This window comes from Equus caballus, chromosome 31, assembly GCF_041296265.1.
Source record: "Equus caballus isolate H_3958 breed thoroughbred chromosome 31, TB-T2T, whole genome shotgun sequence".
Lineage (NCBI taxonomy): Eukaryota > Metazoa > Chordata > Mammalia > Perissodactyla > Equidae > Equus > Equus caballus.
The window spans coordinates 6,925,031-6,950,298 of NC_091714.1; the positions used below are offsets into that span (position 1 = coordinate 6,925,031).

General features: G+C 40.0%; 1 protein-coding gene across 8 annotated transcripts in view; it reads left to right on the forward strand.

Annotated features, from left to right (window-relative positions):
• The window catches only part of PRKN (parkin RBR E3 ubiquitin protein ligase), a 1,205,440-nt gene that overhangs the window by 431,178 nt on the left and 748,994 nt on the right, over positions 1-25,268 (forward strand). The gene's annotated exons all lie outside the window — the stretch shown is intronic.

Consider the following 25,268-nt stretch of genomic DNA (forward strand, 5'->3'; position numbering starts at 1 on the left):
TGCTAAAAATGAGCAAACTAGTCAATGACTGAAGAGAGTGGAGGGAACTAATACACTCTGAAATTCAGACTTCAGTATAGAAGAACCAATGCTGCCTACTTAAACGTTTATAGATTTAGAAGATGGTGTGTCTATACCATACATATATTGTCATAATTAAATAAAGCCAAATAAAGATAAATATCATGTTTCTTCCCTGTTCTAATCCTCCTATCTGGGTGGAAAGGCCTTGGGAGAACAATGCAAGACAATCCTCGGTGGTCTTTCATCAGAGCACCAGGAGGGTGAGCCTTGGGATTTCCACATAAGCAGCAGTTTGTGCCAATGATGGGAAAGAGGCCGTGATTAATTTTGAAGGACTGATTTGCTAGAGCCCATGGAAGAAGCAATGAGTCAGCCTTGCCCAGGAACTCGCAGGCTCCAGTTAATCCTATACCTGTTGGAGTCTTGCATCTCTTAATATCATTCTTTTCTTTTTTTTTTTTTTTTTTTTTTGCCTTCTGCACAAAATTTTCCCAAACTTCACCCCAGAATTTCCCCCAAGTTCCAGTAACTTGCTCCAAGTGTCCCTGCTGCCAATGGCTGTTTTCATCCTTGGCGGTGCTCTTTCCCATTATAATGCCATCACGGAAGGTCTGGGCCTCTTACCCTGATACCAGGCTCCTGGGAAGTGCTCAGCACAGCGTGCAGGAGGCCTCTGCGTCTTCGGTATCCCGGGCGTGACTCTCAATCTCTCGCTCTTTAAAAGAACAACAACCCTGTTCCTTTTCCTTCTGCTTCTCTCAATCTCTCTCTCTTTCAGAATCTTCCTCTCTTAGGTTTGCTCCTGACTCTTTCTCCTCAAGTTCTTTCTAACATGCTCAGTTTTCTTCTTTTGGTTTTTTTTTTTTTTGAGGAAGATTAGCCCTGAGCTAACTACTGCCGATCTTCCTCTTTTTGCTGAGGAAGACTGGCCCTGTGCTAACATCCATGCCCATCTTCCTCTATTTTATATGTGGGACGCCTACCACAGCATGGCTTTTGCCAAGTGGTGCCATGTCCACACCCGGGATCCGAACCACCGAACCATGGGCCGCCAAGAAGCGCAAAGTGCAAACTTAACTGCTGTGCCACCAGGCCGGCCCCTCAGTTTTCGTGATTTTAGTTTTTTTCCCCCACTTCTTGATGGCTTCTCCCTAATACCTGTACAATAGATTCTCCCAAGACATAATGCTTGGCCCCGTTTATTTGTGTGCACATACATAAATTCCTAAATATATTTCTTCTTTTTTTATTTTTTTTATTTAAAGATTTTATTTTTTCCTTTTTCTCCCCAAAGCCCCCCGGTACATAGTTGTGTATTCTTCGTTGTGGGTTCCTCTAGTTGTGGCATGTGGGACGCTGCCTCAGCGTGGTCTGACGAGCAGTGCCATGTCCGCGCCCAGGATTCGAACCGACGAAACACTGGGCCGCCTGCAGCGCAGCGCGCGAACTTAACCACTCGGCCACAGGGCCAGCCCCTAAATATATTTCTTCTAAATGTAACTTTCATGTAGCATATGTATCTCTGTGTGTAATCTTAAATTATATGTACAAATATAAATTAACACATGCATTTTTCCCCCTTTTTTAGTTTTCACAAACCTATGAAGTCAATATTTTCTATTTAAGATGAGGAAATTGAGGCTTAAGGAGATCGACAGTGACAGCGCCAGCGTCTGAACATTGCTCTCTCATGCCAAAGCTCACGCTCTTTTCACTTGTGTACCTCCATAGAGAAAGGAAAGTCTAATTCTTTTTGTTTGTTTGTTTGTGAGGAAGATTAGCCCTGAGCTAACATCCACAGCCAATCCTCCTCTTTTTTGCTGAGGAAGATTGGCCCTGGGCTAACGTCCATGCCCATCTTCCCCTGCAATATATGTGGGATGCCTGCCACAGCATGGCTTGATAAGTGGTGCATATGTCCATGCCCGGGATCCAAACTGGCGAACCCTGGGCTGCTGAAGCAGAGTGTGTGAACTTAACCGCTACGCAACCAGGCTGACCCCTAATTCATATATTTAAGAATATATGAGTGGAGTATTTATTTCCATCATCATGATTACCCATTCATCTAACATCCGGTCTCTATATAACACCAACTATCTTGATCAAAACAAGAGCAGCACCCCTGGTGCTCTTGGGCATGTCATTCATTCTATAATTTATCTATGTTATGATTAGATATTCTTACTTACTTCCAGAAATAAGTTCTAAATCAGAGAGTGAAAAATTCCTCTTTTTCATACATTGTTGAGTGACAACACATTCAAATACTGCTTTTTAAAAAATAATCGGTCACTATTATGTGATGATGCCTTACCTTTATCACATGTGTGAATTGAGAATTAAACATGAAGACCCACGAAAGGTTAATCCTTAAAAAAGAAAAAAGAAACAAACAAACCAGAAATACCAATGAAGATGCACCAGAGTAAATTCTTTAAAAAAAATAAAAAGCCTATCACAGATCTTTTAAGAAATAGGTGAAGCCTTACTGGGACATGCATGATGAAAAACAATAATTTGTTTTAATATTCATTTTACAATTGTGTAAATGCTCTATTGAGTTCTGTCCCTAATTGTTAATGTTACAGGCATAGTTCATGTTGTTGAAGTGTCACAAATAGAAAAACAGAATTTTAAATCATGAGGAAACTATTTCATGAGAAAATATTGTGTAGCTGTTTCTTATATTGGTATAGAAAATTCAGTATAGTATAAAAGAACTTCTGCATAGGAGCTTGAGACGAGAAGTCATTGCAGGGTCCTTGGTTTGTTTATGCATTCATTATTTCAACAAGTATGCATTTAGTAAGGGCGTAGCCATGAACAGATGCCCTCCTGGCACCTTTGTTCTCAGAATGTTAGCATTAAAGGCCCTTAGAGTTCATCAAATGACAAAACTAGAATTTAGTAGTCAGTGCAAAGGCAATCTCAGACCAAATTTACTATGTGAGTCCAGTCGCCTTTTCTTCACAACACCTGCCATTTTTCTTCATACCGCTATAATCAGATAGAGCCATATTTCATTTTGTGTATCAAGAATAAATTAAGGGGGGCTGACCCCTTGGCTGAGTGGTTAAGTTCATGCACTCCACTCAGGTGGGCTGGGGTTCGCTGGTTTGGATCCCGGGCATGAACCTACACATCACTCATCAAGCCATGCTGTGGCAGCATCCCACATAGAAGAACTAGAATGACCTGCCACTAGGATATACAACTATGTACTGGGGCTTTGGGGGGGATAAAAAAAGAATAAATTAAGCCAAGCCGACTACTTAAAACATTTATTAATTCCAAGTTCTGTAAAATTTTAAGGTATTTCATTCACTCAGCATACACTTAATGAGATCCCACTGTTTGTCACACATGTGTTCACGCATTGGAGATAAAAAGATGAAAAAGAATTATTACAGTCATCAAGGAGAGTTGTGTATAGTGCAGGAGTCAGACATGGGGCAAGGGTTAGAAGGGATGGGTTATACATCAATATAGAGTACAATGGAGTCATAAGAAGAATGAGATGCCATTTCTAAAAATCACAGAAAAGAAACATCTAAAATGTTATTGCTATCTCTTATGCTCAAGTATTTTCCTTATTGAATAACATAGACTATAAGATCAGGTTTGTTTAATCTAGTAGCTGTCAACTCTAAACACTGTTTAGACTTATTCTTTTTCTTTAAAGCAATATCTTCTCATTAGCCAGATTTCGACTTTACGGTTCGTTTTCCTCACGGTATGGGAAAAAATATGCTCAGATTCCCCAGGCAACTCAATATTAGCAGCAATCATTTTCTGTAGCCAGTAGTTCATTTTTAGATTGGTTAGTAACTATTTCCCAAGTAAATCCCTGTTGTTCTTCTGTATTAGATTTCCCTATTCGTGTTTTCTGAAGTTAAATACATTAGCTACATCTACTGGCAATTTGGCTATTGGAGATTAATAAAATTATTTTAGTCTTTAAGCAGTGCAGATTTATTAAGCATCTACTCTGTGTAAGGCATCAGGGGAGGCTCCATGGAGTAGGCAGACATGAAGGACCCCCAAGCTCTGCTCTCTGGAGGGTCACCATGTTGGGGAGAGATGGGCACAGGTACCATAGGACCTCAGGTTCTCCAGGTCTGCCTGGTTCCATCATTGTAAGGTCGTTACGAAAAATAAGGTCACATTAAATTTGCCTTTAATTTTTTTTCTAATTTTTTAAAATGTCAAAGGTACAAAAGAGATGAGATAAGATGTTCTTATCTTTGTGATGTTCCCAGCTTTGAAATAGAGCACCATAGTATGTAGGCCTGAATTCCCAAGTTCGACAGGCCTCTTCCATAGTGCTGAAGGACTTTAGACATCACCACCACTCAGGGCCACTGGCGAGCATACTTTCTCATAGAATTAGGCTAAGAAATAATATCCCCTCTGTGCGAGACTCTCAGAGCACCTCAGAGCAGAGTGGCTTATGCCCTGGGTGTTACAGCAACAGCTCTTTTAGTTTCTTGCCATCATTTCTTCCCTAGGATATATTATTAGAGTAGATGGGTTGGAGCAGGTCCGTGACCAAGAAGAGGATGCCCCATCCAGTTCCCAAGTCCTCCTTCCCTTATGGATTCCCTCCAGAAGACCTGAACCCTCCTTATTAATTGTCTTTGATTAGCTCCTCTCCAACAATTGGGCAAATGTAAATGAGGGCATGGATTAAGCTCTTTCTCTCGTGTCTTTCCCCATATGCAGATCAGTGGGTGTAAATGTACTAAAATTTGGTTCCAAACTCTAGGTCAGAGAAGGTTCAGCTTAGGCTCAGCTTGAACCCTACTAGTCAAAAAATATATATAATAGGAGATCAGAAAAAGGAAAAATTCATTCCCACTGAATGTGAAGGACTTTATACGGGAGGCCATCAGCTTGAAGTTTGGTATAGTGCTTGAGAGCACAGACTGGAGCACAGCTGCCCGAGTTCAAGTCCTGCTCTGCACTGTGCTCTTGGGCACGTTAGTCTTTCTGGGCCTTCATTCCCTGTCCTTTAAGAAGAGGATTAGAAAGGATAATAGTAATATCTATTTCATACAGTTGTTATTGAATGAGTTAATTTTTATAAAGTGACTAGAACAGTTCTTGGACGTCATAAATGCCATGTAAACTGAGTCTGACACTGAAGGATGAATAGATTTTACAGGTAGAGATGCTGGATTGACATTTCAGTGAGAAGGAACAGCACATGGAGAAAAGACACAAAGGTGAAAGAGTGTAGAGTGTTTGTAGACCAGGAATAACTTGGTGCTCCTGGAGCACTGTATATGTGTGTGTGTGTGTATCTATTTGGCACAGGCCAATATACAGATATGTGTGGATGCTGATAGATTTAATGATAAATTCATTTAACTTAGTCAAACACCAGCCTATAGGACACACGTATATTGCCTATCCCAATTTCTCTATTCGCTTGTTTACAAGCATAGCTAGGTGTTCCCACATAGCACGGTTCCCAGCATACTATAGTTCCTGCAGTTCATACTACCAATAGTGCTGCTGGTGGTACCACTCTTACTATCGACTGCCTTTACTGAGCTCTTATTTCATGCCAGGCATGTGCTCAGTGTTAATTAATTGCATTGAATGCTTAGAGTGACCTTCTATTATGATCTCCATTTTACATATATGAAAGCTTATGCTGAGCTACATTAAGTAAACAACTCACCGGTATTAGTCTTCTTTACTGTGTAACAAATTACCACAAACTTAGTGGCTTCCAACAACATCCGATTGATCTCGCCTTTCTGTAGGTCCAGACTCTGGACACGGTTTACCTGGGTCCTCTGCTCAGGGTCTCACAGGCTGCAATCAAGGTAGATTTTTCTGGAGTTTGGGGTCCTTTCTAGGCTCACATGTTTGTCGGCAGAATTCATTCAGGTCCTGCAGTTGTAGGACTGAGGTCCCCACTTTCTTGCTGGCAGTTAGCCTGGTCTGGTCTCAGCAACTAGAGGTCCCTGCAGTGCCCACTAGTGGTCCTCTCATGGGCACTCTCACAACATGGAACTCACTTCTTGAAAGCCAGCAGGAGACTTTCCCTTGTCCCTTCTTTCAGAGAAGACCTTGACCCTTTTTTAAAGGAGCCATCTGATTATATCAGGCTGGTATCTCCCTTTTGATTAACTCAAAATCAACTAATTGGGACCTTCTGCACATCTGCAAAATCCCTTCACCTTTGCAATATGATGAAAGCTAATAATAGGAGTGACATCTGATCATTTTCACAAGATCACCTACATTCAAGAGGAGAGGATTATACAGGACGTGTATACCAGGGGCCAGAATCTTGAAGACCAGCGTGGGATTCTGCCTCCCGTATTACCCACGGTTATAAAACTAAAATGTTAGGATTCAAACCAAAGTCTCTTTGACTCTAAAACACCCCGATAAAACCCACTCTTATCTTTACTATCCTCTGTATCTCCTGAAATATGTAACTTATGTTAGAAACTATTAACAGATTTAGGTAAGACTATGTGTAATTGAACCAGTATTTGAATTCTCTATACCTTTAACATTCTGTTGATGATTTGAAAATGCTTTCTTTTTAGAGATTATGCCATTGTTAAGCCAAGATCTCAAAATGGTAAAGCAAATACTTGTCACCTTATAATTTTCCTCTTAATTTGCATTTGTTAAAATCTCTTTCAGAAGTTACAGAGCTTCACCTGAATATTTTCATCTGAAAAACCAGTGCAAAATATGTTGGCATTTCCCCTCTTCTGTCCCATTAGTATCGTGTGTGTACTTTATATATTTTTCAATCATCTTATTTTTGGTGATGAAATAATGCCAGGCAACTATAGTCTATGTCAAATTATGGTTTGCGAGACTAAGATATTTGAATAACTTGGAGCAGTTTGCTAAACTCTGGTTGTGCCACTGTGACATCACGTGAATGGTACTGCATACCTTGGACTACATTCCGAGTTTTCATTACCACTCTGAATTTCATCATAATCCAGAACTACTGAATAAGACACACCTGTATGAAAAGTTCAATGGCTTTGGTTTAAGGTAGCTTTCAAAGTCAGAAACCAGGGCTTTAGGAACGTCTTATTATTCTTTGTACTTCAGCCAATTTCATTCATCAGCCAAGTTAGTGTGAAAGAAACACACAATGCAAAATGATAAACGGTCAAATTGAAGGAGGTCTATTTCATTTTGCTGCCAATTCAATGTCTTCAACCAACAGCAAATGCAAGATACTCAGCTGGGCACTGGGGATGAGGAAGAAGAAAAGAAATAATTCCTTACTCACTCAGCAAGTAAACATCCTGGGATAAAACATAGGTAGAATATGCATTATTTGTACATTAGATTCTTTAAAAAGAAACTAGGCCAGCAGGAACAAATCTTTCACACCAATGCATTCTGACATAATGAGGGAAGATTTTCAGATTGGTTAGGTTACCATTCTCTTTTTTTCTTTACTCATCTAACTCCTTGGAAATAAACACTAACAAGAGAACGGAACAGCTGACCAAAACAATGCAGGATAATTTAGGGGTAGATGCTCTCTATAAATACATTCACAATACATCTCATTTCAAGACAAGGGTGAAATGAAGTAGTTAGCATTTATGGGAGCCTTAGTTGGTGTATGCCTGTTTCTCACTCCTTGACAAGAAATCCCTACTGAGGTCCCTGCCTTGAACAGGTTCAAGTATTTGATGAGCAGTGCTGCCTCTGGGATTATTCTCCCAGAAGGACTGTCTGCCCTTACCCTGCCAAGCGGCTCATTCTGGGCCCATCAGTAATTTGCTGTCTGGTTTGCTGACCTCCTTGTACTTGAATCTTGACTTTTTAGCCTTGATTGATTTCATCACCCTGTCCTGTTTATGTAGAGATTTTTCCTCCATGTGTTCTTGCCTAGCTGGGCTCATCCCTGACCTTTCTCACTCAGGAGATTTGGAAATACATGCCAGGCATTAAGTATTCCCTTTCATTCATTGCTCTCAGCCATCATTTGGGGCATATATTGTTATCCCCATTTTATAGATAAAGAAACTGAGGCTCAGAAAGTTTAATCCTTGTCCGAAATCATACAGCTGTTAATAGCCCAACTGACATTTGAATCTATTTATTCCTGAACCCAACATTATATTAATTGCAAGCTCTCCCTCCTTTCCAGTTTTTAAGTTTGATTTTATTTTCTTAGAAAGGCTGCCTTTCAAGCATCAAATCTAATTTCAAAAAGCTGGGGCATACTGTGGCCAAAAGAACAAGGGCACTGGAGTCATAGTGAGTTGAGTTTAAATCCCACAAATGACATTGATGAGGCCATGTGACTGGGCAGATTACATTTCTGAAACTCAGAGTTTTCATCGGTAAAACTCATAAACTAGGTATGAGCTTCTCAGGAATCTTCAACAGAATCTGACATCAAGCAGACATAATAACAGGTGCTCAATAAGTGGTATCTGATGGCGATGGAGGGTGTCATCAAAAGTGATATAAGGTAAAGAACAACAGATAGTCTACTCTCACAGTTTTGTTATAAACCAAGACCTCAAAGTCGTACATCTCAGAACAGATGCTTATAATTAATTTTCATGCAGAGAAGATTCAGTCGTAAAAGAGTAACCACAGTAGTGTGTATTTCTTGCAGGTCAGAGACATTTATTGCTGTTTTCATGGCACACCCCCAATACAGGCATCATTTAATCTCTAAAATGTAATTACTTCCTGACCAAAGAATCAAAGGAAGGAAACACTAGTGATCTAAACAAAAGTGGTTTAATTATACATCTCCATTTGTGAAATGGGCTGAAAAAAGGCATTCTCTTCTTAAAGTAGGCTTTTTCCTTCATGCTACCTACGGAGGGCAGTTGAATGATACACATGCTTTTTCATCTTTACTTTCAATCTTGAATGCATTTTTTTACCCAGTTTGCCTTTTCCTGTTCATTGTGAATAAAAGTCATCCCTGGCAGAAGCAAGACACGGAATCTACGCAAAGATCCATTTGGCCAGATTTCTCAATATGCAGTTCAATTTAGAAATGAAATAAAACCAATAATGAACAGTGGAGGAAATTGAAGACCTAAAAAGTGAATAGCTTGTCAGTTTTTATTATTTTTACTAAACGGTGTGGTATTTGCCTATGCAGTTGTTAGATAAAGAAGTATCCTACAGATCTCTGAGTCCACTAGGCTTTAGATTTATGGACAAGTTTCTATAAAGGTAGGCTGGTCCTTGGCTGATTTCTAAAGAAGAGTTGTCTGAGCAGACAAGCATATGGGCTGATAGCAGGAAGACAGGAGTTAAGATGACCTTTCTTTAAATCACTGCCCTGGATGAGAAAGAATGGAGGACCCTGAGTATCACACACCTTCCCAGGGGCTTTGTTGTTAGGGTCCCAGCACTTTCTCAGTGGGACCCCAAATAGTAGGGTGCTTTCTCCTCCTGGAATGACTATTTTCTGTCCACTCAGCTGACATCTGAATCTCATCAACCTTTTTATGAATGTTTTCCATAGCTTGTTATGCATCAAAATTACCTGGTGAGCTTCAAAAATAACAACCAACTAAACCTGAATAAATAACCAATTTATGGGCCCTAACCCCAGATATGTGGATTTGCAAGGAGGCTCTCCAGAACAGCCTCATTCTGTCCCCCAGCTACAGTCCTCCTGATGGCTCTAGACCGCCACACGCCACAAGGTCCCTCCTTCTGCCTCATGCCTTGGACCACGGAACAGAGAAACGGGTCCCATCAGCTTCCTAATGTTGGTGACTCAGTGTTCCGTGGCCCCTTTTCAGCAGGAGGATGACAAACCATACTGAGGAACTCTCCACCTCCTGCTTAGAGAGTGTGATTCACTCCTGCCTTCTGTTCCCTGTGGCTGCTTCCACATGTCAGCCCACGTACACGCCCCCAACAAAGGACAGGTGGGCCCCAAGCGGCCTTCCCCAGGAGGCACCTGCAGCCAGTGAGGCGGAGCCACCCTGCCTTCTGGAAAGCACTTCGCATCACAATAGTGCTGCCCTCCAGGAACTCTATAAAGTTTATAGACTGTGGTTCTTCATCTGGATCGCTGTGACTATCGACACTGTTCGTCAGTCCTCTAACAGGCTGACCTGTCACCCCCAGGGTGGAATACTGTGCTTGAGTTGTGGGGTGGTGTTTACATTTCAATTATATAGGAAACCACCTGTTTTTTTCACCAAGAGATTGTTCTGGAATTTGTCCCACATTCCTGCTGTCTCCTTCCTTAGTGGACATTTTCATACCATGATAATATTTTTTCCTGAGCTAAATGTAATTATACTTCTCCATGGAAATTTGAATACTCCTCTAATTGATGTATTTATTAATAGTCTTTTTTTTTAGAAAGTTAGAGGACCAAGTCTGAGAAATCACAGCATGTAAAGTAAGAGGAGGAAATGAGAATATGTGGATTTACGTGTCTTTGCTTCCCTGCACCCCGCTCAACTCCTACATGCAAAGGCTTTGAGAAGAGAGAGAGGAAGGGGGAGTGGACACAAGAGAAGAGCCGGAAGGGGAACTAATGATGGACCTTGGTTTATGTACCACATCGGGGACAGGTCAAGAAGTAATGGCCCCATCTGCGTCACAGTAGTGAAAATAGAGCATGGATATTACATAGCAGTATTCCAAGAGGTCACAAGATTGCAGATTGGAGGATGTTATTTTATGAAACTGTGTGTTCTCTCTCAGTGTTCATCTTTCTTTTCCATGGTTCACTGGCTATTTGTGTGTGTGCTTTTGCTCCTAGACAGTTCTCTTTTTCTGTAGCTTCCTCTCTGCTACCTTTTTTGCCTCTGTAGATCTTATTTACCTTCCATTTTTCATTCTCCTGCTGCCACATCCTTGGCCTTTCTCCTTTTAGAGGCTAAAGGGAAGTATAAGAATATATATATATAATTGAGTCTGTTGCAGGCTTCTCCTGGATCATGATTATTACTGCAGTTCACATTTAACCTAATGAGTTGTTGTTTTTTTTTTAATCACTGAAGCAATAGTTTCTTCCAAAACCTTTATTTTATTCCCTAAAATGATCTTCCCAAAGTTGAAATACATAACCAAAAGGAGAGTTTTATTTTTGAATAAGATTTTGCTGACTCTCACAATTATAGTAATGCAACCTGGTCTCATCATTCAGTAATGACTAGCTCGATGTGTAACTGAGAAGATATTCATCAAGCCCTCGTGGCTGCATGACAGAATGAAAAGTTAAAGGTTGACGGTGGATCATCAGAGAGACCATTTGCAGGCTTATAACTAGACCATATCCAAGCCACCAGGTGGTTCGGACAGGTGATCAAACCATGGGTCATTGCCTGAAAAGTCAGGCAAACTGGGTTTTAAAAGGACTATTCTGAAATCAAATTCTTCAATCAGTTTGGAAAATCTGGTCCTTTCAGGCATGGACAAATGGTGAGTGCAGCCGTTGGGAGGAGGCCATTCTGTCCATTTGGAGTCCAGAAGGGCTAATTCATTGCCCTCAGTTTTCTTCAGCCTTGCTCATATATTCGGTGACAACCATCAGTGGCGTCATCCTCAAATCTGAAGACTGTTATGTCGAATAAAGGGTAATTTCAGTAGTCTTAGCGTTATTAAAATAAGACTCAATTTTCTTAATGCTGACACGTACATGGCTGTTGTAATGCAGCCTTCCCTCCATGATGTACTTAAATGAAGATTTATAACCAATTTATATTTAATCTTTTGACAACATTCATTTAGCATTGCCAAATAACAGAAGCTGAGAAACATTTCGTTTTAGAATCCCGACACTGTAAAAATAATTATCAACCTGCATGTCATTTTAATGCGTCTGGAAGAACATTCCTCATTATATTGTCACAGAGATTAAGTTCTTTTAGGGTCAGTTATTGTGATTTTATCTTTTGCAAGCTAAAAGATTTTCTCGTGCCATGGTGTTCGTTTTAAGTCTCATTGCTTGACTTCCTCCATGTATTTACCAGTATTTATTCATTGACAAAGGGAGAAAACAATAAAATGTAGTCTCTGCCCTCAAAAATCTATAGCCTAATAAGGTTGATAAAAATATATACGGGATATGGTGGGATTGAAAGTGATTTAAGTACCCAGAGAAAAATGTAAATAAAATATAACAGGAATTTAAGGGCAAAGGGTTTACATTTGATGGATGAAGCAATTAAGACTTCCCGGAAGAGGTGGTACACGTTGGCCTGGAAAGATGAGGGCAGGGCAATTAGGGCATGTAGAAATAGAGGAAATGATGCATTTTTAGAGGTTGTTAGGGGAAAAGGGGAGTGAGTAAAGGTAAATATTTATTGTGTACTTATTCAGAGGCAGCCCTTGCTAGGCCTTTTGCAATCTTCTCTCTCCCTAAAAATAAGAAGGTGTTAAAATACAATTTATAAAAGGTAAGATCATGACCCTCAAGCAAATATAAAATGGACACATGTAAAACATTTTATTTAACTCTTTAATTAATGAACGACATAATAAGATTTTATGGCCAGTCAAAGAGCATTTGAGAAAACAGGGCTCCATCTGTCTGTCTGCCTACCTGTCCATCTAGTGAAATGTCCAACAGACCATATGTCTGTGGGGTTATTTGCTTCTCAGGATAGAAATTATGAATGTACTTACAGGACAAAAATCTACAAACGACAGGTAACTTTACTAAGTCTAGGACTTTCAATCAGTGTTAAACAATGAATACATCCTTCGTGTGACCACAGCATTAAAAAAATTAGTTCCTCAGTTGCACTAGCCAGACTTCAAGTGGCCAGTGACCACATGTGGCCAGTGGCTGCCCTGTCGGACAGCATAGATAGAACATTTCCAATATTGCAGAAGGTTTTATTGTACAGTGCTGCCTTAGAAAAACTTGGATAGCTTTTGCCCCCATGATACTGAAAGGACTTGCTGCCCACATTTTTTACCTTATTTCCGAGTTTCAGGAAATTATTCTGCCAGAGGTAGGAAAGGGCGTGTCATATGAGGGCTCGGTTTAGCTTGAATGTGGGGAGAAGTAATGAAAGGTGAGGTAGGGCATAAGTTGCATGCAGACAATGGAGATGCTGAGCTTATTAAGCAAAAGAGTGTGAATCTCATTCAAGAGACAATGAGGAGACATTTAAGGAAAACGATGGGATCAAAGATTTACTTTAGGAAAATTGATCTGAAAGCAATTTGGAGAATTGATAAGGTCTGGAGAGTCTACGGGCAAGATGACCCATTAGGAAACTGCTTTAGTCCAGAGGAGAAGAGGGAGGGAAAGGAGAGGGAAGCTCACAAGGACAATAGACAACACATCTGCCTCGAGACACACCTGACGTATTGTTATCACCTGGGGCACGTGGTGGACCACAATGCAGCGGATGACACTGCATATCTGCCTAAATTTCAAAGGCAGAGAAAATAAATTGTTGCTAGTATGAGTAACTATTTCAGGAATTGTTGGTGTCAGAGAATCATATGAGAAGTCGCAAGCAGTTGGTTTAACAGTAGTGTGAGGGAAAATCTTTAGAAAGATTGTGTTTGTGTTTATGATTCTCAGTGAAATTTCATTTATAATAGTAGAATGAAAATGCTAAAACAAGTTCTTGGACATAATTTTCTTAGCTATTTCTAAGATATAGAATTAACAAATTGAAATGTCTATATAATTTGTGGCTATCAGAATGCAGGTGTCATTTGGGGGTTGAAGATTTTTTGCAACAGGAACAAATGATTTTGAAGTTCACAGGTGTTAAGAATACAGTGGGGGGCCAGCCCTGTGGCTGAGTGGTTAAAGTTCCCTGCACTCCGCTTTGGCGGCCCTGGTTCACAGGTTTGGATCCTGAGTGAGGACCTGCCGTGCTCATCAGCCATGCTGTGGCAGTGTCCCACATAAAAATAGAGGAAGATTGGCACAGATGTTAACTCAGGGCGACTCTTCCTCACCAAAAAAAAAAAAAAAAAAGGAACATAGTGGGAGAGTCATTCGGTAATGTGTGAAAGTCAGCCGTCACTGACCAGGCTGGGAATGATAACAGAACCTGAGACTAAATGCTTAAGGGAAATAGGAAGATCTCAGCAAGTAATTTTTGCTCTTTTAACAGGTGTCTTTTGCGTCCGTGCTATGAACCAGTCACCAGGCAAGGTACTATTGTTTTCTTAGTTTCTTGCCAAGCTCTGAGATATAGCTGTGAAAAAGGCAAGATCTTTCTCTTTAGAAAACTATGGATCCACAAGAAAATGAACATATACAGTAGTTACTCTAAACCTAATAACAAATTCAAGCCAAAGGAACCACGTGCTAAGTTGCTATAAGGGAGAGACATCCCCTCTGCCTATTATGGGAGGAATAGGGAGGGGAGCACTGGTTCTCAAGAATCTGACTTCTGATACTTGATGTAGACTTTACAGGTGAATGGGACCTCTTCATGGAGGGAGCTGGTCTCAGGCCAAAGGCGTGAGGATGCACAGTGTGGAAATCCTAAGCGTTTTGGTTTCATTCCTGCACAGGGCAGTGATAATTACATTTGGAAAAATTGACTGGGAAAAAATCATGTGGGGCTTTGATAGAGAATTTCAGCCATGAGTAGCAATTTTGGGAACTATTTTTAATGCCTGAAGAAACAGTACACATTCTAGGAGTGTCGTCTGTGATAGTGGTAATTTAAACTATTTCTATAGGAAAACAAGATATTTCTTTTGTAGCAAGATACAAAGTGTAGATGAATATTTACAAAGATAGAACCAAGACTTTAATAAAAAGTCACTTTCCTGGTGCTCCTTTGGGCTCCAACCCTGGGTAGCACGTCAGCACCTTCTACGGAAAAGCACTGCTCTAGGTGAACAAAAGCTGGTACATTTTTTTTTTTTAGTAGGTTGTACAATGTGTTTTTAGAAGATAACACTTTTAGCAATTTGGAAGTTTGCTGCTCAGGAGGAGAGGAGAACAGAAGAAGGGAGAGTTTTGGGGAGAATGGGGTACCAAAGAGGGGACCGTGGAAGGAGATGAGAGAAGAAACTTGGCGGCGTTTCTGAACTTGCCTCTTGAGATTTAGTGAAGGGTCTAAGAGGGCAGCTGAGAAATGGCGAACCATGGATCCTGGTTTCTGGCTTGGCTGTCCAGGAGAATCATGATCTGAGAATCCAGCCAGATAATACCTGCAATACCCAAGGTACAAAGATTCCAGATAATGAACCTGGAACACAGTGTGAATAGAGGTGGGAGTTGCAGACTCTGGATGTTGAGTCAGCTCCACCTCTGAACCCGCCTTCCCTTAATTAATGTGCCATTTGTTTCATCCACAACGTTTTGAAGGGGTTTCTAAGGTTTTCCCTGGGACCTTGAGTCTATGAAATGTATGTATGCTGTGATAACTGAGACCCAAAGCAAGCTCTAAGTAGAGATGTTAGGGGATGAGCGGGATATCCATGCCTGATAGCACTGATCAGCCTCCTTTTATTTATTTATCTGTTTTTTGTTCTTGAGGAACATCAGCCCTGAGTTAACATCTGCCACCAATCCTCCTCTTTTTGCTGAGGAAGATTGGCCCTGAGCTAACGTCTGTGTCCATCTCCCTCTACTTTATGTGAGACACCTGCCACAGCATGACTTGATAGGTGATGCATGGGTATGCACCCAGGATCCAATCAGGCAAGCTCCCACAAGAGGAACATGTGAATCTACCATTATGCCACCAGGCCAGCCCCCACAGGCTCCTTTTAATCTGGGGAAGATGCCTCCTTCTGCCTCCCTAAGGCCCCGCGGTGCTAAGGAACGTAAATAGGTGTTCTAGGATAGAATACAGAATCGTGGGAACATACAACTAGATCATCTCAGAAATTGTGATTGTGTTTTATGATGTTCTCATATATTGCTCGGGCATCAAGCACACAGTGAGATTTCCATCCATGTTTGTTGTGAATGTTATTGATGGATGGACTCTTGATTGGTTTTCCTAATATTCTCCTGTTTTCTTACGACCACCGCCCCAATTCCTTTCCATCATTCTTCCCTCCCCCAACCAATGCAACTCTTTAGGCAGACAAGATTTAAATAAGTTTAGAAGGCTGGATGCTTCCTAAGAAATTATAAATTTATTTCTTCATTTTTTTCTATTGATTTCTACAAGGTGATTTCTTCTCTTCTAAATTTCTCTAAATTTAGTTTTCCTTATATAGAGGTGGTAAGGAATGTATGCTGGCCTGTGATTCTGTAGCATTCTAAAAGCAGGAATTTTTCTTCTCTCGGCCAAGGCAATGCCAGGAGGTAGCACAAACATATCTGTCACTTTCGGCACAGAACAGGTTAAATGAACTTGCCCAATCTCACCAGTTTCTCAATTATTTGATCAATCAATGAAATGGGATCTACCCGGGATGACACTATTCTAGGTAGAAGGTCGGGGTGGGGAATAGAGATGAAACCACTGGTGACAAAGACCCTGCCTTTGGGAGCTTAAAATCTGACTTAGATATATGAAGCCCCTACAGAAGATGAGGTGCTTCAGTCTGATACAGACACTAAGCTTGCAGGGACCTTAGACCAGGAGGGAGGTGGCCCCTGAGCTGGGCCATGATGTATGACCAAGACTTCGATGGGTCCTGGGAGGTCTTTTGTGTTTGGAGCTCATGTGGTGGAAAAACTATCATGGTCCCTGGGTCCTAGAATACCTGTGAAGAATGGTTCAGCCAAAATCGTGCTAATGGGCACTTCTAGAAGCATACGTAATTCACAATATTATCAGCCTTGATTAAGAGCAGACAATAATTTTCTTTCTTCCCCCAGCTTGATGGCATCATCCTACATTTCTAACTAATTACTGTGTCACTAAAGAAAAAAAATTCCTGTCATATTTTAAGTAGTGGAGACTTTATGAATCACAATGACCACCAAGGACTTTTCAAAATCAATATTGGGAAAGATCAGATTTATTAACATTATACGTTTTGTCTTATCATTTGGTACAGGCAAAATAGGATTCTTAAAACATCAGAATTTGTAAGAGGATATTTAATGGTAGTAGTGGAGATTGGAAATATTATACTTAAATGAAATTTTTATACCGAACTAATTACATTGGGTATTGTAGATTAAATAAGATGAAGAATGTGGGAGTGGGGAGGGTCACATATTGCTTGCTATATTCTCTAATTGATGTCATTCTTCTGAGTGTTCATTTACTTAGGTTTCACTAACCCTTAGAACATTTAAAAAAAGGTTTTATAACAGCAGGAAAAGTATCACTTCTGTAAGAAAAAAATAAGCAATTCTATTGATTCTAAGGTCATGCCATGGATTACTGTTTCTTGGTATAGCATCCAAGTTTAGAATATGCACCAACCCTTAAAAATGAGATTTACTTTTCCTTATTGATAATTGCTGTACCTGCACATTCTCGCTGAATGCCAGTGCTATAAAACGTTAATGGAAATTTCCATGAAAACTTTAGTGCTGACTGAATGAGGGAAATGGGTGGTAGAGCTGATGCTGAAGCAGCTAAGTGATTGCTAGCAGTGGTCCCTAATTGCCAACCTGTATTCAAGTGCCACTTTTTAGCAGCCATTGAATCAATCCCCTACAGTATTTAGTAAAAACTACCGTCTGAGTCAGGGTTATCATCATGTGGTTGAGGGGAAAAAGGATGGTTTCCAATCAGAAAAATCATATTGAAATCTCTGCTGCGCCTGTGGCTTTCTTGGGAATGCCATTCAACCTCTTTGAGCTTATATTTCCTCAATTATGAAATGGCAATGACCATGACTATCTTTCAGAACTGAATTAGCACTAATTTAAGCACGTCTGCCCTGAAAATATAATTTTGGAATCCCCTTCAATCCCATTTTAGAAACCACACAATAAAAACCAGCTTTTATTTTGGTAATCCTTTATTATTTTTTTTTAAGTGCATTAACCAGCTTGGAAATTTTACTCACTAGACTGGATCCATAAATTGCTTACTGTTTCCATTCCTATTTTTTCTACAATCCACCTGTACCTCTTGCATAATAATAAAAACATGATTCATGGAAAGAAATGTGATGCTAGTAAACTTTAAATCAACTTAGGGACTTTCTGTCATGGTTTATGTTCCATAATATTAAACATTTCACTGTAAAGGATTTGGTTGGGTTTAAAGCAATTTTGAAAAGAATCATACCTCAGCTATTTCTAAAACTGTAGAGGTAGTTTTAAGATGGAAATAGTGTGGAAGAATCAACATTTCTAAGAGCAGGCAAGTGGCCACCTGAGGAAGCAGGAGGACTAAGGGGTCTCAGGTACGACTATCTGGGAGTAACTTGAGTTCTAAATTTTTGGCAGCAAATAGGAATAGCTAAAATGTATTGAGCAGTCACTTTGTCTCAGACACTGTGCTGAGTGTTTCATCTATATTATTCTTTTTTATATCCTCGCAACAGCTATGAGTAGGTACCATTATCATCTCCATTTTGCAGATGAGAAAACAGGCATCGAGGGTCAATAGATTAGCTGAAGATGACAAAGCAAGGCTGTGGTTTGTCCTAGATGGATGTGTCCTGGGCTATTAGGATTTTGTTTTGAGGAAATTGGGCACAATCATCTGTAGTGTCAAATAATTTCTTCCATCTAAATTTGACTTATGGATGTTCATTCAACAATTTGAAGAACTATGACTCTTCTGGCGCCCACCTTAACTACCCTCTACCCGTATCTGTTTCTGGGAAGAATAAGCAACACGTTTTACCCTGGTTGGCTTTGAACTTGGTTATTTGTTTTAACCTAATCCTTAAATTATGCTTCATTCTACAGTTTTCCCTTGGCATGGGAGGTTTGGTTATTAGTTTCAAAATGAATAATGAAAGAATAAATTGGCGACAACAAGAACAACAAAAAAACAGGCAAAAGCATTAGCTTTAATCAGCAGTTTTTGCCTAACCAGATGAAATTATTGTGCAGATACATTAATTAAAACCTCTAGCACAGAAATTGAGAGTAATTTATAACTTTTAAAGGGAGAGTCTCCTTAGAGATTGCTGAGCATGTTTTAAAAGTGCATGCATCTGGGACTGGCCTGGTGGCTTAGTGGTTAAGTTCACACGCTCCCCTTCGGCAGCCCGGGGTTCACACATTTGGATCCAGGGTATGGACCTATGCACCACTCATCAAGCCATGCTGTGGTGGCATCCCACATACAAAATAGAGAAAGATTGGCATGGATGTTAGCTCAGCGACAGTCTCCCTCAAGCAAAAAGATGAAGATTGGCAACAAATGTTAGCTCAGGGTCAGTCTTCCCCACCAAAAAAACAAAGAAAAAAAAAGTGCATTCACTAGATGGATGATTATATAATTGAAAGTTGTTTATAATACAGCATTACCTTGGTTACTCTGCAGGAGTTAAGACTGTGGCTTGTTAAAAGCATGGAATAGTGTAGCTGGCTTCAGTGGGGTGTAACAACCCATTGGACGAGGATTGAAATAAAAAATTTTTATGTGTAATAACTGTCCTCCTTTAGAATAGTTCTACTTTACAAATTTTCGGAATTCAGTTTTTTCCCACCTAATTTTCAATTATACTAAGTCCTATAGAAAATTTTTAAAAAAATATTCTCTTTTTTTTTGTTTTACTTTAACTTATCATACTAGTCATTTTTGTGATCTTACTATTAGTGTTATTATTCCAAATATCATGCACCAATATTTTGAGGGATGTGTGTAGTTAGTCCAGCAAGTTTGTCAGGTGGAAAGATGTTCCAAATATTTGGTAATCATAGCTACATGCTATTTCATATAAACTTTCCCCACATGCTGCCGTACCTGCTACAACTTTCACATCCTTTAAAATGTGAGAGAATTTATTGACCTAGAAAATATTTGTTGAGTGTTTACTAAGTTCAAGGAATTGTACTAACTACTTGGAACATGTGAAACAGGATGCAGTGTTATATACAGGGAGTTTGTAACAATAGAAAAGCTATGACAAGTACGTCATGGATGTGAGGTAGATTTTTCTTGCAGTAATTTGCGTTAGGTTGGAGGGGAGATGACCCTCATCTTTTTGATTATCCAAAGCAAGTTGTCACATAGAAGAGATGATTCTTGGAGTCCACACTGAATGGATTTCAGGTGGAACTGCTTTAGACTAATTCAATCTGCATTTTTCAAACTAGAACTAATGGATTATTTCAGATCAATACACGGATAAATGGGTTTATGAAGATGACCTTGCTGGCCTGCAGAGATAGTACTGAGTCTGTTCAATTGGTATATATTTCTTGTTCACCTGGCTCATGAGGCATATATTCTGGTAAATGTGGTCAAGCACAGGCTGAGGGGCCACCGCCCAGAAATCTAATAGCAAGAATTGCAGCGAATGTTGGGGGAAGATTCTCTATGTCCTGGCTCCCTGTCACAGGGTCAGGGGCACAGGTTCATTTCTCTGGCCGTGCGTCCACTCCATTGTGGTCTCATAGGAGTCAAATAAGACCGAAGTTTCTCCCTGAGCTGCTGGAAGAAGGGGGAAGCTGAGGAAATATAGCAAATTGTAGTTGATAAACGGAGCTAATGAGGCAGACAGCAGTGACATTCTTGATATTTTAGAAAGAAGAACAAGGCTATAGTCACAAAGAGGCAGGAGGGCAGGAGCTGAAAAAAACTTAGTGCCAGGCAGGGCAGCGGCGGAGGAGTTGGATGAAAGCTGTGAAGGATGCTTCATGCCAGGGACTCCTCCTCCTTATTAGATGCTGGTTCCATGGTGTTGGGACAAGTCAACTGTTTAAAGGTGACCAGACTAAGCTGGATACTTTCCTGCTCTTAGATGTAATTATTTAGGGAGATGTCTTACCCTTTTGGGGAAATTGAGGAGAATTCTTGAAGAAAGTGCCATTCCAACTGCACCTTGAACATATGGATCAGATTGCAAAGGTGGTGATGGCAGTGGAGGTGGGGCGATATTGTCCAGCCACACATCAAAACTTGTTCCACTTGGTGTAGGGAATAGGGGCACAGTGGAGGAAGAAATCAGGGAGAAGCCTTGTTCTGTCTCTAACATTACAAAGTACCCAAGTCCCCACCCAGCTCTCTCCTACCTCTCAGTGCCTCAAGTTCAAGCTTTCCCCTTTCCCCTTCTCTCAGCCAACATTGTTATCATATTAGTTCACTTAACAGCAGGCTACTGTACTTCTAAGCGTGGCAGAAGAATCTCCTTAGTATTGTTATCTACATGCCTGATGAGGGAGGGAGAGAGGAGAGCAGACTCATCAGTGTTGTTTAATCTCTTCTTCTCTGCTGTCCAGTTTTGTAGCTTCTACCCACATACGGCCATGTAAATTTAAGTTACTTAAAGTTAAAAAAAAAAACAAAAGAGCACCTCCTCAGTAGTTCCTAGCCAAATTCTCAATAGGCACATGCTGCTAGTGGCTACTGGATGGGAGAGTACAGATGTAGAACATTTCCTTGGTCACAGAAAGTTCTCTTGGGCAGATGGTTCTATTTAATATTTTAGTACGCTCCTAGGTGATAAATGCAACTTTAAATCAATTGTGTTCCTCCTGTTTTATAGTGTATTGATACTGAACGTTATTTTATCTAGGTATAAAATATGTTAAATCTCACTTTCTCCCTGCCCCTAGAAAAAAAGTCATCCAAGCAATTAAATTCTTGATTCTCTGTGACAACCAGTGATGGAAATTCCTGAGGTCAATGAAACATTTTCATCAGAGTAAGAATGGCATTCCTTAAGTATTCATTTATCTTATTGAAACAACGTCTGCAGGTCATCAGCCCATTATCTAAAATACATGAGACAAATGGAAACTGTGCACATGGTGCTGGTTTCTCAAAAAGCCAAAGCAAATAATATATATTCTTTTTAAATCAGGGCTTTACTTGATATGTTGTGAATATTGTTAATGCTTTTGGCAATTTTGGGGGGCCAAGAAAAGAGAATACGGGGAAAGAGGAGACTTGACTAAGGATTATTTTAGCCAGACAAAGTGGGAGAGAAAATCTAAAGATAACGATAAAATTTTATTGCTAGGGAAATCCTATGGATGCTTTGAATGAAGACGGTGACACACTTTAAAAGGGCCCTCTGCTTTTAACTTCTATCCAGGAAAAAAATGAACATCTAAATGAAATGAATATACTTTGCTTTGTAAAATCATTACGTTAGTAGACTGATGGTCCTGGCTCATGATAAAATTATATGAGTTTATCGATGGCTTAGGGTACAGGGAAGAACTTAATTGTCATCGGGTTCTTCCGAAACATTTGATGATGCCGTGTTTATAAATGATAGCAGTTCGATTTTCTGTAGCTCAAGCCCCACACAGTGGGTTGAATCCTTCATCCAACTTTTTTTCCAAATTCTTTTCTGCAAAATACACTCATGTAAGATGCTCCCTAAAAGGAAGGCTTCTGAGGTCAGATAAAGTTTGGGGTGTGCTCTGCTCTGTGCTTCCTGTCTTGTAGAGTCTGCAACGTCCTTCAGCGAGAGGACTTGCTTACCTTGGCTTAACTTAGCATCACCTAAAATGGTTTGACAAAGAATCCCCGATATTTTGGCTCAACATACGTTTTAACAGCTTGCAAACCGCTGTAGTGATCTGTAAGGTATACTTTTTTTTTTTTAAAGATTGCCACCTGAGCTGACATCTGTGGCCAGGCTTTTTTCTTTTTCTTCTTCTTCTCCCCAAAACCCCCCAGTACGTACTTGTATATATTCTAGTTGTGTGTGCCTCTGGCTGTGCTATGTGGGACACCACCTCAGCATGGCCAGATGACCGGTGCCATGCCCGTGCCCGGGATCCAAACCAGGGAAACCCCGGGCCACTGAAACAGAGTGCATGAACTTAACCACTCAGCCATGGGGCTGGCCCCTCTGTAAGATATGCTTAATGTGTACTCGATTTGTCTATGAATAGAACAACTAAATCACTCAAAAGGCTCCATGGTTTCATATGAAAAAAGTTCTTATTTCTAAGATGTTGAAGGATTTAGGGGTGAAGTCACATGATATCTGCAACTTAATTAAAAATGATTCTGAGCCAGCCCTGATGGTCTAGTGGTTAAAGTTCAGTGCACTCCACTTCGGCTGCCTGGGTTGGGTTCCCAGGAACGGAACCATGGCAACTGACTATTCATCTGTCAGTTGCCATGCTGTAGCAGTGGCTCACAACTAATATATACAACTAGTATACACAACGGTGTACTGGGGCTTTAGGGAGGGGAAAAAAAAAGAGGAAGATTGTCAACAGCTGTTAGCTCAGGGCGAGTCCTCCCCAGCAAAAAAAAAGAAACCTCACAGATGATTGAGTCAAAAAATACATGTGTGTGTGTGCGTGTGTATACATATATGTATACACACAGAGTACCCTGAAAATATAGCAAAATGTTCACAAACCTATAATTTATAAAGTTTTTGAAATATTTCTCAGGATTTGAAAATGTATTATATAAAAAGAGACAAATCTGTAAACACAAACACAAGCTGCTTTGATTATTTTGGGCCGTGAAGGGATTGCCATATTGAAGAGCCGATTAGGAAAGAAACAGGATTTTAAGCTCCAAACAAAAGTAAAAGGGGGAAGATTCATGTTATTGACTGGAGACAGTTATAAACCCAGAGAAAAGGTTTTTGGGTCATTCTTCAAATATCCTTGCTGTCCCTTCGGGAGTTATGGCTCCATATTCCAGTCTGCCCCTTAGAACCGTCCATCAGGCCAACGGGAACATCGCCCAGGGCACCAGGGTGTTGTTCTTGTCCCTGCCCCATGCCCTCCAGACCTCAGCGTGACGCAGAGGAGTTTGCCAACTTTAAATAGTGTTCTGTAGCCAAATAGGTGGGGAAATCATCCTGAAAAGGGCATCTCAGGATTTACCTGAATCCCTGCCTGCTTGACCAAGTAGAGCCAGCAGCTTGAAATTTGCTGTGGCCAGGACTGGCCTGACCTTGATCTTCCTTAGACTAGCTATTAATCCCCAGCTTGCGGCTGGCTCTGGGAAGCACTGTGTAATAGATTGCATGTCATCTTGTATGCTTCTAGGGCACAGACGTTGGCATGCAGTATTTTCTGCCTAACTTCTCAAGGACTTTAGCGAAGGTTGTAACACACGGAGGTGGAAGGGCGTCCCCATCTTCAGATTCGACCTGGTTATATCATTAGCTGAAACAATATTGCAAATGTTGCTATTGCTCTAGGGGAGAGAGAAGAGTCATTTTGTTGCCTGCAGTTTCTGAGATGCTTCCTTTACTGTTATAAAACTATTGCTAATATGCTCCTTCAACAGTGCTGATGTCTTTGTACCCCAAAGTCCCTTTCATAAGCTTTCCCTTTTCCCATTTCTTTTCTTCTGCCTTCTATTTTTATTGTTTAACCTCAACAGTAGGTTATAAAAATTGTGAATTGGATTTGTTCGTATTGCCGATACAGGTTTTAATAGTAAGGGCCACTACCTTCTTCACTAGGCTCGTCTTAGTGCACATTAAAATTGTAACAGTTCTTGTGATTTTCTGATATTACGTCAGTTATTATGATATTTCTATAACTTTAATATATGGTTCTCTCTGTTGCATTTATGATATACATAAAACCTTAAGAATATATTTTATGTAATTATTATATTTACTAGTAACAATGTGATATTCATAGATGAGTATCTTGCACATTAAGACACTAATGCTACAAAGAAGAGTCAGAAAATCAGTTTTTTATTAATACAAAATATATTTATATTTTATCTTCCCTTCACCCTGAAAGATAAATATTAATCTCTAGAAAGGAATAAGTATAAAATATATTGCCAATAAATGATAGAATTATAAAACTTCACATCTTTATTGTGCTTTACGTTTTACAAACTATTGTCACCTACAATATTAGTAATGATGACTAAACAAATGATAATTCAATATGTCAATAGTGGCTTTTTTTGTAAATTAGTAAGTCAAATGGAACTGCATAAGACTTTAGGATCTCTTTTTGTTTTCTCATTACTTTTATACTAATTGTTTTTAATAAACCATATGCATTTTTGAGGCTGCAGGTTTTCACTCACAATGATCAAAAAAACACTTACTATTTATTATTTCTAGATGCTCTTCATGGTAATCATAAAAATTTAAACAAAATTTTATGCGTCAGCCTTTGATGTAACCCCCACCCAGCAAGAAGTAGTGTAAGGATGAAAAGAACTATTCAGTAATTTTAGAAATTTACAAAGGTGGTTATTTTACTGGCAAGTGCTTCAGAAATGAAGGTGTGAAACTATTCAGAAAGATCCCCC